We start from the raw sequence: 14,588 nt of genomic DNA on the forward strand, positions 1-14,588 counted from the left end.
TTTACATAATAGGACTGACAGGAAAAGTGGTTTGCTCCCTGCGAATTCGATACAATGGGACTAAAAGGCAAATTGTTTGGCCCATTGGAATTCTATGGCATAGAATTGTAGTATGATACATCATCATCATCATAGGCAGTCCCTCGGAATCGAGGAAGACTTGCTTCCACTCCTAAAGTGAGTTCTTTGGTGGCTGAACAGTCCAATGTGAGAACCACAGATCCTGTCACAGGTGGGACAGATATTCCTTGGGGGAAGGGGGGATGGTGGCACTGATTTACCACACGCTCCTTCCGCTGCCTGCGCCTGATCTCTTCACGCTCGCAGCATTGAGATTTGAAGATTTTTAACCAATAAGGGAATTAAGGGTTACGGGGAGCGGGCGGGTAAGTGGAGCTGAGTCCACGGCCAGATCAGCCATGATCTTGTTGAATGGCGGAGCAGGCTCGAGGGGTTAGATGGCCTGCTCCTATTCCTAATTCTTATGTTCTTATGTAAGAGCTCAACGCCCTCCCAGATGCACTTTCTCCACCTAGGGGCGGCCTTCGGCCAGGGTCTCCCAGGTGTCAGTGGTGATGTCGCACTTCACCAGGGAGGCTTTGAGGATGCCCTAGTACCGTTTCCGCTGCACACCTTTGGCTCGGTTGCCATGAAGAAGCTCCGCATGGAACATTTGTTTAGGGAGTCTCGTGTCTGGCATGCGAACTAAATGGCCCACCGAACAAAACTGATCTAGCGTGGTCAATGCTGGATGATACAGCACAAAAGGAGGCCATTCGGCCCATTGTGCCTGTGCCAGCGGTTTGGTTGAGCTATCCAACTAGTCCCACTCCCCTGCTCCTTCCCCATTGTAAACTACTTGGGTAGAACAAATGAAGGACAGAGATATGTGAGTTGCTAGGCCATGTGGGTCAGTTGTGGCTCAGTGGATAGCACTCTGTCAGTGGGAGGGGCTAGGAGTGAGCAGGTGCTGCTGATTACTGCAGGAGTTGGAGTGAGTTTGTCAAAAGTTGGTGGTGGATTTTTTTTTCAAATTTTAGGGCCTTTTTGGCCCATAAACATCAGCCAGATAGCTGCTGAGGGGCCTGGAGTGCCGGGCCCCTCCGAGGACAATGCTCCCAGTGTGAAGTTAACCAAGGGAGAGAGTGTCTTGTGAAGGGAGAATAAAAGGCCCAAAGATTTGGGCTGGGACCCCAGGAGGTTTGGAAAAGAAAACACGATGGTGGTTCAGTGCCAGGATAAGGAGATGCGAGCTTGGGATATTATCCAGGCAGGACATGAGGACTGCGGTGAGGGAAGTTGCTTTGTTTGCCGACCAAAGCCGAATATTGGATACAAAGTGACGGTCAGTGGGCGAGAGGAGGTGGAAAGACTTTTACTGGGCCTGAAGGTTGGTGAGAAGTACTTGGATGTATCTTTGCTGTATTCCGAAGAGTTAGTAGTTCCATTCTTAAACCTGCCGGGTTATGTTGAGGACGATGTGCTGATAAAAAAGTTGGAGTCGTGGGACATTAAACTTTGCTCAGTAATAAAGAGGAGATACTATCCTGGAACGCGGGTAGCCGATGGAACCCGTTATGTAAAAGTGCAGTTCCCCGAGGGGGTGAAGTCATTACCCTACAGCATGAAATTCGAGACAATGGAAGGAGTGCAGTACTTCCGGGTTCTGCATGATAACCAGGTGAAGGTTTGCTATTACTGTCTTGGACACGACCATTTAGTCAGAAGCTGTCCAGACCTGTACTGTTATAACTGTGGCAAGTTTGGACACATCGCTCGGAACTGCAAGGCAGAGAGCTGTGCAGTTTGTCACAAAGGCTGTGAGTGTGAGGCAGAAGGAAGTTCCTTGAGTGACGAGGAGATGGGAGAAGGAGCAGGAGGTGTGAGTGGGGTGGCCAGAAGAGCGGAGCAGACAGAGGACACAGCCGCCGAACGGAATGAGGAAAGAGCGCAAGTAGAGGCAGAAAATTGTGGAGCAGAAAACAGGATGGGTATGATGGAAAACACACCAAGCATGGTGGAAAAGGACAAAGTCAGTGGAGGACATCACGGGTCAGGGACAGAGTTGAGCCACAGTATGGCTCGCCTTCAGGTGTCCGTGGGGGGAGCAGAGGCGGGTGCGTAGTAAGTGTAAGTACTCCAAAGAGAGACGTGGAGTTGTACATCTTGGGGAGCAGGAGGGGGCAAGACCAGGAGAGGGTGCAAGAGGCAGGAGCCTTAAAGGGGCAGCAGGACGGAAGCGGGGAGACAAAGACGCCAAAAGGGAGGAAGATGGGTGGAGACGTACCATTGTCCCAGAGAGAGAAGAAACAGGGAGCAAGGGGTCAGCGGTGGAGGTGAGGCCAAAGGGAATGGCACTGTTGGAGAAACCATGTTAGCAGGAGGACTCTCCAAGGGAGATTCTGTATCTGATGGAGAACAGGGACGGGAGATTACAGAAGAGCTCAGGAGTGAGGAGTCAGAGGAGGATGGAGACATGGAATTGGGGATGGGGGGGGGGGCATCATGTGAAAAGGGAAAGGTTAGTGGGGGTCAGTTCCATGGCCTAAATTTAATGTAAGGAAGAGGCTGAAACTGCAGGAAAAGTTCAAATAGGAGGTGAAGAGCCAGAGGCTGCAGGAAAAAGCAACAGCTGCCCAAAAGGTTGGGAAGGGCCTGAGAGGAGGGAAAGGGTAAGAGATTAAATGATGATGGGGGGGTTATCAAGCATACTTTTATTAGGAGCCATGATTACATTGGTCACGATTAATGTGAACGGACTGAGGGGGGAGAAGAAATTGCAGCAGTTGTTGCAGTGTTTTAAAGGCATGGAACTGTTGTGTCTGCAAGAAACCTTTTGGGATGAGGATATCCTAGAAAGAGTTCAGAAGGTTTGGAAGGGAGAAGTGTTTGCAAGTTGCGCAAGTAATAACCGTAGAGGGGTGAGTTCATCCATAAAAGAGAACGTTGCATTGGTGGACAAGGACACTGAGGGGAGATTTCTACAGTTAAAGGTACAAATGAATGAATTGAATTGCGATCTCTTCAATATCTACACACTGAATGACCATTGCAAGCGTTGTGATTTTTTGATGGTTATTCACAGAAGTGGCAGAGGCGGTAAACCCTTGTATAGTATGGGATTTTAATGTATTTTTTAATCTCGAATGGACATTTCATCCCAGATGACCTTTAAGGATGATAACTCCAGAGAGATGATTGTAAAAATGATGGCAAATTTAAATTTGAGAGACTTATTGGAACCCCATAAAAAAGTTCTCCAGAAGAGTTTGTGTTAGTGATGTTTTAAAACTGAGCTGAGTAGATTTTGTGTTAATGCAGGAAAGGTTAAGTTCTGAGGTGATGGAGATTTATTATAAAAAAGTAATTTTTAGTGACCACTCGGCTTTGGTTCTTAAAATTAGGAATAGCAGAGTTAAAATCGGTCCAGGGGGTGTGGATTTTAAACAATCAGTACCTGAAAGAAATTGCTTTTAAAGGAGAGATTTTAAATACAATAGAAAATGCTCAGAAGGAACCTTTATTTTTGAAAGAAAAAAGAGTTTGGTGGAACAATTTCAAATATGAGGTAAAAGTTTTTCGGCATGTTATGGGAAAGAGAGAGCAACAGCTAACCGGCGTCAAGAAGAGAATATAAACAGAAGGTTGACAGATATCTGTAAAGCAGTTGACAGAAGGGATAAGGGAGCAGAGACTAAGTGGAAGGTTTTAAAGGAAGCGTTGCAATTATTGCAAGCTGAAAAATGCAAGGAGCCCATTCTCCGTGCAAAGGCTAAAGATGCATTGGAGGGAGAAAGATGCACTGGATATTTTCTAGAGTCAGAGAAGTTGTGACAAAAGTTATCATTAATTGGAGAGTTGCAGGTGATCATTAATGAAAGTGGGGAGATTATGGAGGCAACTAGTAGCTTTTATCAAGAGTTATTTACATAAAAAGACATTTCCAAATTGGCAATGGAGAAGGTTAGTGTTTTTATTGAAGAGGGTTTAAAGGAGGATGAGAGAAGCATGTGTTACAAAGACGTAGGACTAACAGAAATAAAAGTAGCAATAAGTGGAATGAAGGGGGTGAGAAAGCCTAGGGTCCGATGGACCAAGTGCAGAAATTTGTAAAGAATTTTTAGAGATGTTAAGTCCATTGGTCTTAGAGGTTTTTAAGGAGATTAAAATTGAGGGAAGCCTGGCCCCATCTATGAGGAGAGGCATCATAGAAACATAGAAACATAGAAAATAGGTGCAGGAGTAGGCCATTCGGCCCTTCGAGCCTGCACCACCATTCAATAAGATCATGGCTGATCATTCACCTCAGTACCCTTTTCCTGCTTTCTCTCCACAGGTTAACAACTCGCTGAGTGAAGAAGTTTCTCCTCATCTCAGTCCTAAATGGCCTACCTCTTATCCTAAGACGATATCCCCTGGTTCTGGACTTCTCCAACATCGGGAACATTCTTCCCGCATCAAACCTGTCGAGTCCCGTCAGAATCTTATACGTTTCTATGAGATCCCCTCTCATCCTTCTAAACTTCAGTGAATAAAGACCCAGTTGATCCAGTCTCTCCTCATATGACAGCCCAGCCATCCCAGGAATCAGTCTAGTGAACCTTTGCTGCACTCCCTCAATAGCAAGAACATCCTTCCTCAGATTAGGAGACTAAAACTGAACACAATATTCCAAGTGAGCCCTCACTAAGGTCCTGTACAACTGCAGTAAGACCTCTCTGCTCCTATACTCAAATCCCCTAGCTATGAAGGCCAACACACCATTTGCCTTCTTCACCGCCTGCTGTACCTGCATGCCAACTTTCAATGACTGATGTACCATGACACCCAGATCTCGGTTTTTCCCCTTTTCCTAATCTGCCGCCACTCAGATAATAAGCTTAGCTTATAAAAATAAAGGGGATAGAAGGGATCTGAAGAATTGGAGGCCCATCACATTATTAAATGTGGATTATAAGATCTTGGCCAGGGTTATGGCAAATCATTTGAAGGAGGTGATGCCGCAGATAGTTTCGCCCTCTCAGTCCTATGGAGTCATAGGGCGGGACATCGCTGACTCTGTGGTCTCAATCCGAGATGTGATAGAGCTCATGGAAGAGAGTGGGAGGGAAGCTTATGCGCTAAAGATGGATCAAGAGAAAGCCTTTGATAGAGTCTCTCATGAGGTTTTTATTGATGGTTTTGAAACCATTTAGTTTTGGGAAAAATTTCATTGAATGGATAAAGATTTTTTATTCAAACACATTTAGCTGTGTTAAATGTTGTGATTTTATTATCCAAGTATTTTGCAATACAGAGGTCAGTGAGACAGGGTTGTCCCCTGTCCCCATTGTTGTACACATTGGTAGCGGAACCATTAGGTTACATGATGCGAAAGGAACAAGGCGTGGTCGGGATTGCGGTTCCCAGTTCCGGGCAGGTGTTGGTGATACACCAATATGCAGATGACACGACCTTAATGTTGAGAGATGGGGAGTCAGTGAGGAAAGCTATGGGAGTAGTGGAGGAGTGTTGTAGAGCTTCAGGAGCCAGAGTAAATTACAGTAAGTCCCAAGGCCTGGGTGTGGGAAGGAGGAGGGGGGAGCGGTTGGAGGAAAGCCCTTTTAAGGTGGTGGAGTTTTGGAAGTTCTGGGGGTGCATATGGGGTGCAAGAAGGATAGGGATGAAGTGGATCGACTAAATTGGGAACCGGAGGTTATGAAAATTATAAAGATTTTGGGAAGATGGGAAAGAAGGTGGTTGAAAGTGCAAGGAAGAGCGACAGTGGTGGCAGCTCTCCTGCTCTCGAAACTATGGTATTTATTGACAGTGGAGAATATTCCTGAGTGGGTGGAAACGTCTATCCGAGAGGTTGTGTAAAGTTTTTATGGGAAGGGAAACCAACCTTGGTTGCTTACAACTCTTTTTGGTTGTAACAGAAATAAACATTAAATCAAGTGCCCCCTGATTAAAGTGGGGGAAAACTCCAAACACTTTTCAAGTGCCCCCTTTTTTTTGTGGTTGTTTTTGTGTTTTTTTTGGAGGGGGGGGCACTAAAACCACAAATTATATAAGTGCCCCCTATAAAAGGGGAGGGGGACACTAAAACCCAGCAATAAAAACAAATTAAACTTTAAAACATGTAAAATCAAATAAAAATTTGGCTGCCGGGGGTGATAATGCACTCCAGTCCCTCCGGTGCCCACCTCTCGCGGAAGGCCACAAGCATCTCCAGGGACACCCTGGGTCGGATGTAAGCGCGGAAGAGAGGCAGGCAGTCGGGCTGAACGATCCCCTCGACCGCCCGCTGCCTGGCCGTGCCCAGGAGCAGTCCTACGAGGAGGCCCTCGGACCTACCCGCTCCCCTCTGCACAGGGTGCCCAAAAATCAGGAGTGTGGGACTGAAGTGCAACCAGAATTTGAGTAGCAGCCTCTTTAAATAGTGGAATAGAGGCTGCAACCTCGCACATTCCATAAAAACATGGAACACGGACTCCTCCAGACCGCAGAAATTGCAGGCAGCCTGGGAGCCCGTGAACCGGCTTAAAAATTTATTGCACGGGACTGCTCTGTGCACCACCCTCCAGGCCAAGTCCCCGATAAATAGTGGGAGGACTCCCGCGTAGAGTGCCCTCCATCGGGGACCTCCGCCTCCTCCGGACGGCAAGATGGTACGCCATGGCGTGTCCGGACAGCAGACGAGGATGGCAAAGTTGAGAGTGTGCAGGAGCAGCCCGTACAGGAAATCCCTCCGCGCGGAACTGAAAGGCACGGAGGGGATTTCCCCGAGGCGGCTCAAGTTGTGAGGCGCCGGCTCCCGAGGGAGGTTTCGGGGTTTGGCGCCGATGAGGAATTCCGTCCGGACGGGGGTCAGTTCGGACGGGATCTCCCCACGTGCTTGAGCCTCCTCGACACACCTAATGGAGTCAGGGCCCAGAGCTGTTTTTAGCGACTCGATGACATCGGCCGCGCGGCGGACGTCGGCCCAGTTTAGGCGCCGTGCCAGCACGTCTGGCGCCATCCAGCCCGCTCCTCCGCCATCGAGCAGGTCCCTGACCCTGGTCACCTCACCAGCCACAGCCCTCTCGTCCGACTGCCACCTAAAACCTCGGTCGTGGAGGTACGGATTCCCGAGCAGCGACCGAGCGGTCTGATCCCCGACCTTACCTCCCTCAGATGGTGTAGGTGGGGGAGGAGGAGCTCAGCGGGAACAAAGGGCGGGATGTTGGAAATGATGACCCTCTGCGCGGTGGCCTCGAGAGGGTCCACCGACAGGAACGTCCCGCCCACCGTGTGCCCCTTTTCAAGGGCCAGGGACACCGCCCACTCCGACCCCAGGAAGAACACAGCCTTCCCAGACATCTTGGAGGCTGCGACAATGGCCGAGGGGCCGACTACCTCAGCCATTGCCCGCACGCACTCCTTGATGCTCATGTTGGGGTGAGTGTAGCTCTTGACCCCATGTTTTTTTGTTATGAGTTTGAATGGTGGCGTCCACAGCGCAGTGGCTGTGGACGCCACGCTTGCGTAAGTCCTTGCTGGCCCTGCCACCGGCATCGATGGGGTCACCATTATGGGGTCCCTTTAAAGTTACTTTAAAGTCACAGGCCTGAAAGATCTTAATTGGCCTCGTTAGTTTTTCAGAGCAGAGGGAGCTCTTAAAAAGGCACACCTCTTCCTACTTAACAATTTGGGGAGGGGCCTTGCTCCCTCTGCTCAGTTGTTTTATTAAATAATTGTTTTTTTTAATTAAGAGGAAAAAGGGGGAGGGAGGGGGAGAGGATAAAGAGTAGGTCTCCCCTTACAGAGATGGGTGGGTGTTTGCTGGGATGCACCCCCCGGATGGTAAAACACAAAAAGTCTTCCGGTGGGGGGGGGAGAAGATGTCTTCACCCGGGATAGCTGGAACTACCCAGGCACAGCACTCCCAATGATGTTAAATTGGGTGTTAACAAGTCTTCACTCAGGCAGCTCCAGCTAACCCGGGCCAGGCAATGGGGGAGGGGTGCTTTTACCCCCCCCGTGATGTTCCGGCCCTCGATTTAATCTTCTTTCCTCCCCCCACCGATAAAACAAAGTCTTTTTGGGGAGGGCACCAATATACACCCACCTGTAGAATGTTGTAGTAAATGGCTCTCCCTCCTTCCACACTGGATGGTGTTGTTTTCAGGTTGTTGATATTATTTTTCCCCCTCTCTCCAACTCTCTGTAGCAGTAGTGTTGTAGTAGTTTCTGCTCTCCTCCTCTCCCTCAAGGTGTTTTGAGTGTAGTAAGCCCCTTCCTCCTCTTCCTGGGTACACATACAGGTCTCCACAGGCTGGAGCAAAAGCAAGAGCTCCTCTTTCCAACTGCTTGGACAGCGAACTCAGGTAGGACTCAATTTCTCAGATATTGATTTGAAGGATAAATCCTTTAGAATTAAATGGATGAAGAGATTTCTTCAGAAGTCAAATACAAGTTTTTGGAAGAGTTGTTTCCAGCAATTTTTTTTTTAATTAAGTGGGAAAGAGGGATGGGGAATATTTTATATGGAATATAACCATGTTTTTGAAATCGATTTTATAAGGGGGTTGTAAAATCCTGGGCCCAATTTTTAAAAAATGTGCAGTTTATGTCCAAAGCTGCTGAGGAATGTTTGGAACAGCACTTATTTTTGAACAGGTGGATCAACATTGAGGGAGAGGTATTATGTAATCAAGCTTTTAGAAAAGCTGGTATTATATATATGAAAGATGTATTGTATGAGGTAATTCCAGGTTGGTTGCCGGAAGAGGTAGTGAGGGACATGGTTTGGGAGGAGGATCAGGAGATAGAGGAAAAAGCAATTAAGATCATGTATGAGAAGATTGTGAGGGCAATGCCACAGGATTGGATGGAAGAAATAAATACACAGATCTCCAAAGGAGGTATAATGCGTCCCGCTTTTCCAAGCTTTCTGCTGGAGAAAGGGGAGGAGTTGGTCCAAGTTTACAACTGTAATACTCGAGATTTCTATGGAGTATTTAGAGAATGGAGATTTAAGACACCTGCTGGACAGGAGTTTTGGCAGAATATATAGCCACAGCTGGACTTCAACAGGATTTGGAAAGGAGTATGGGCGAATTTTAAATGTCCAGAGTGGATTGAACTGGAAATTGGCTCATAATCAGATTTTTACCACGATAGTCTTATGTAAGATTGGGTGAGTGTGTGGGACGCGGGATGAGACTCTATCCCATTTGCTGGTGTTATGTCCACATTTAAAAGATTTTAAGTACTGTACTATGTTCAACAGTTGTGAGGTTTTCTTGCTGGGTGGGGGCTGAAGAGCAAGAATGGGAATTCCGTGGGACTCAATTTTGAGATGCGAATTGCAGGAGAGTCTGCCCGCGTCTAGCGGAGCGGCAATTAATTTAATGTTCAGTTTGGCTAGATTTGTGATTATGCAAAGAAGGAATGCTCTATTTTTTAAGGGGAGGAGAATAAACCTAAAAGAGTATTTTTAAATATAAACTAAAATATCATTACAAGGCTCTGTGGATGTTTTATTCAGAAAATAAATTAAAGATAGTGTTTTATGATCAATTTGTAAAGTACAATAGATTATTATATGTTACAGGAGACAAATTAAACTTTAGGTTTTGATAATAAGTGTTGGAGGAACGGCTGTGCAGAGGGGCGGAATGGATTTGTATGTTACAATGGAATGATCACGATGTTATAAATGTTCTGGATGTTCAATAAATATTAATTTTTTTTTAAAGTGGATAGCACTCTCGCCTCTGAGTCAGAAGGTTGTGGGTTCAAGTCCGACTCCAGAGACTTGAGCACATAAATCCAAGCTGACATTCCAGTGCAGTTCACTGCACTGTCAGAGATGCCGTCTTTCAGGTGGAACATTAAACCGAGGCCCTGTCTGCTCTCTCAGGTAGACATAAAAGATCCCATGGCACTATTTCGAAGAAGAGCAGGGGAAATATACCCGGTGTCCTGACCAATATTTATCCCTCACTCATAACAAAACCAGATTATCTAGTCATTATCACATTGCTGGTTGTGGGAGCTTGCTGTGTGCAAATTGGCTGCTGCATTTCCCACACTGTTAAGTCCTGACTCTAATGTACTGACTTACACGAGACACATGCTGAAGTCAAGGTCACTCAGGACCTGCACCTTTAATTCCAGCTCTCCAGTGCTGCACTTGCCCGAGACCTCCCTTTATATACCTCAGTGGAACAGGTATGGAGTGTCTCCTGCAAGTGCACCCCTGGTGGTAAGGTATGCTTATTGTTACAGGTCATATCCAGTTACAGCCATGTATAGCATGGTAAGATACAGTTATATACAGTAATGTGAGATACATGACATCACCCTCCCCCAAGGTGTTATTGCCTTTATAGATTCAATCTCTCAGGTGGTCTGCGCTCTCGCGTGGAGCGTCTTAGATGTGGTTCAGTTGTTTGCCTTGGTGCCTGTTTTTCGTTCGGTGTGATTGCTGGTATCTCGCCTGGGCTGTCTGTTGAGACTGCCCTTTCCTCAGGTTGTTCCACCTGTCTTTCCGCCAGGTGTGGTGTGAGTTCCACATTGTAGTCTGCCTCTGGTTCTTCAGTGTTATCAGTGAATCTACTTTTTTACTTGGTCTACATGCCTCTGGCAGGTTTGGCCATTGTCCATTTGTACAACCAGTAACCTGTTTCCCTCTTCGTCTGTTACTGTTCCTGCAAGCCATTTGGGACCCTGGCCATAGTTTAGCACAAACACTTTGTACCCTGTCTCATTCCACCTCCCCCTCGAATTTCGGTCATGGTACTCAGTCAGCTTTTGACTCTAAGCCTCAACAATTTCATGCATGTCTGGGAGGATTAACGGGAGACTGGTCTTTAAGGTTCGATCCATCAATAGTTGCACGGGGGGATCCCCAGTCAACGAATGCGGACGAGATCTGTATGCCAGCAGCAGTCGCGACAGACGGCTCTGCAACGTGGGACCTTGGATTCTGAGCATGCCTTGTTTAATGATCTGCACTGCTCGCTCCGCCTGGCCATTGGAGGCCGGCTTAAAAGGTGCCGTCTTAATGTGATTTATGCCGTGGGCAACTATAAAATCTTGAAATTCTGCACTGGTTGCCGTGCGTTGCAAATATGGTTCTAAGGCTCTCCACAGTGGTGGAGGTGGTGCTCGAGTTTAAAATGGTGCACTCGATCCATTTTGAAAATGCATCAACGACTACGAGGAACATTTTGCCCATGAATGGGCGCGCATAGTCTACATGCACCCGCGACCACGGTTTGGTGGGCCAGGGCCGGGGCTTAGGGGGCCTCCCTGGGGGCATTACTGAGTTGGGCACAAATGGTGCACCGATGGACGCAGAGCTCCAAGTCCGTGTCAATGCCAGGCCACCAGACATGAGATCTGGCTATGGCCTTCATAAGGATGATCCCCGGGTGCTCGTGATGGAGCTCCCGGACAAATGCCTCCCTGCCTCGTAAGGGCATAACTACTCAGCTGCCCCACATCAGGCAGTCTGCCTGTAGTGAGAGTTCATGCATGCGCCTATGGATGGGTTTGACCTCCTCGAGGCAGGCATCGCGAGCCTCTGCCCAGTCACCGGTTAAAACGCATCTTTTAACTAGAGATAACGTGGGGTCGCTGGTCGTCCAGGCTCTGATTTGGCGAGCCGTCATGGGCGAACCTGTGGATTCAAAGGCATTGATTGTCATGACCATCTCACAGACCTGTTCATCGGACCCTTCTGTGGTTGCCAGGGGTAGCCTGCTAAGCGCGTCGGCACATTTGTCTGTGCCTGATTTGTGCCTTATCGTGTAGTCGTAAGCCGCCAGCATGAGTGCCCATCGCTGAATGCGCGCCAAGGCGTTGGCGTTGATTGCATTGCACTCGGATGGTAGGGACATGAGGGGTTTGTGGTCGGTTTCTAACGCAAACTTGGCCCCGAAAAGGTATTGGTGCATCTTTTTGACACCGTACACGCATGCGAGCACCTCCTTCTCAACCATACCGTACCCGCGCTCTGCCCGCAAAAGTGACCTGGAGGCATAAGCAATGGGCTACAATTTACCCGCATCATTGACGTGCTGTAAAACGCACCAGACCCCGTACGCTGACGCATCACACGTAAGGACTAACTTTTTACCTGGGTCAAAAAAGGCAAAAACACTCTTGGAACATAGAAGGTTGTATGCCTTATTGAAGGTGCGTTTTTGGGCGTCCCCCCTAAACCAATCGCACCCCTTTCTGAGTAGCACGTGGAGAGGCTCCAGCACCATGCTCAAGTTCTGCATAAAGTTCCCAAAGTAATTGAGTAGCCCGAGAAAGGCGCGCAGTTCCGAGACATTCCAGGGCCTGGGTGCCAGGCGAATCGCTTCGGTTTTAGATTCGGTTGGGCGGATTCCATCAGCGACAATCCTTCAACCCAAAAATTCAACCTCAGGCGCGAGAAACAGACACTTGGATTTCTTAACTCTTAGGCCTACCCGATCCAATCGACTTAGTACTTCCTCAAGATTGCGGAGATGAGAGTCGGTGTCCCTGCCCGTGATGAGTATGTCATCTTGAAACACAACCGTCCCCGGGATGGACTTGAGCAGACTCTCCATGTTGCGCTGGAATATAGCAGCTGCCGACCTGATGCTGAATGGGCATCGATTGTGCACAAACTCTATGTGTGTTGATGATAGTGAGTAGCTTCGACTCTTCGGTCAGTTCTTGCGTCATATACGCAGATGTGAGGTCAAGTTTCAAGAAAAGGTTTCCTCCAGCCAACGTGGCAAATAGGTCCTCCGCTCTGGGCAGCGGGTATTGGTCCTGTAGGGAGACTCTGTTTATGGTAGACTTGTTATCCCCACAGATTCGCACAGATCCATCAGGCTTCATGACGGGGACGATGGGGCTTGCCCAGTCGCTGAATTCCACGGGAGAAATTATACGTTCCCGCAGAAGCCGGTCCAGTTTGTTTTCAATCTTTTCCCTCATCACATAAGGCACAGCTCTAGCCTTGTGATGGACCGGTCTGGCATTGTGTGTGATGTAGATTCTAACTTTAGCCCTTTTGAAGGTGCCCACACCTGGCTGAAAGAGATGTTCAAAACGGCTTAGAACTGTTGAGCAGGAGGTCCGTTCCTCTGACGACATGGCGTGAACATCATCCCATTTCCAATTAAGTTCTGCTAGCCACTTCTCCCCAACAGGGCTGGGAGATCCCCGGGGACAATCCACAGGGAAAGTCGGTGCACCATCCCTTTGTGTGTGACTGAGAGCATGGCGCTGCCAAGGACTGGGATGATTTCTTTAGTATAGGTCCTTAGTTTGGTGTCGATCTTTGTGAGTTTTCGTCTGTTGCTTTTGTGCGGCCACAGCTGTTCAAATTGTTGAACGCTCATGAGAGATTGACTGGCCCCCGTGTCCAGTTCCATGTAGATGGGTATCCCGTTGAGTAGAACCCTCATTATAATTGGAGGCATCTTGGTGTAAGAACAGTGGACATTGATCGTGTTAACCCACTGTACCTCGGCGTCCTGTGCACTGTTCCAACCAGTCCCGTGCACTGTTCTGGTTCGCTTTCTGACCCTTCCGATTCGTATACCAGCCGAGCTGCTGTTTTTCTGCACATGCGAGGCAGATGCCCTGTGTAGTTGCAGTTTCTGCAAACGGCATGCTGAAATCGACACACCCTGGTTGAGTGCCTTCCCCCACATCTCCAACACAGACCCTTTCCATTGTTTCCGAAGGATGTGCTGCGTCTGGCTGATCTCCCTTGAGCTTCTCTCAATCTGTTGTTAATTGCTCGCATTGTGGACTGATGAGGTGTGATCGGCCGTTCATGTGGCCCTTGATTTTGATGGCTTCTGGCGCTACTGTCTGCTGTTGAAGGCCTGCTCTCCTGCCTTTGTCTGTGTGTGGGGGTAGCGGTTTGTTTCACAATGTGAACCCTTTATTCCGATGCCTCATTGGTTGTCGTACCCGAAGTATACATCAGCCTCGTTTCTTCTTCACCTGCCAAGAACGTCTGTGCGACCAGTGCTGCTACCTCTAGAGTCAAGTTCTTAGTCTCTATAAGCTTTCAGAATATGCCTGCGTGGCCTATTCCTTCAATAAAAAAGTCTCTCAGTACTTCTCTCCTTAGTTCATCGGGGAACTCACATGAACTAGCCAGCCTCCGAAGTTCCGCCACGAAGTCGGGTAAGCTTTAGCCCACACAGCGTCTGTAGTTGTAGAACCTGTGTCTGGCCATGTGTAGGCTGCTCGCTGGCTTCAGGTGGTCTCTCACCAGTGTGCTCAACCCCTCAAACGACTTGCTTGCTGGTTTCTTGGGTGCCAGCAGGTCTTTCAATAAAGCGTTTGTTTTCGAGCTACAGCTGGTCAAGAGATGGGCTCTTCTCTTGTCTGCCTTATTGTCGCCCAGCCAGTCTTTGGTCACAAAGCTTTGCTGGAGCCTTTCTATAAAGTCATCCCAATTGTCTCCAGCATTGTATTTCTCATCTGAGCTGTTGGTAGCCATTCTGTGGATTCAGTGATCCCGTAACTCGTCGCCACTGTTAAGTCCTGACTCTAATGTACTGACTTACACGAGACACATGCTGAAGTCAAGGTCACTCAGGACCTGCACCTTTAAT

Source organism: Pristiophorus japonicus, chromosome 13 (genome assembly GCF_044704955.1).
Source record: "Pristiophorus japonicus isolate sPriJap1 chromosome 13, sPriJap1.hap1, whole genome shotgun sequence".
Taxonomy (NCBI): Eukaryota; Metazoa; Chordata; class Chondrichthyes; family Pristiophoridae; genus Pristiophorus; species Pristiophorus japonicus.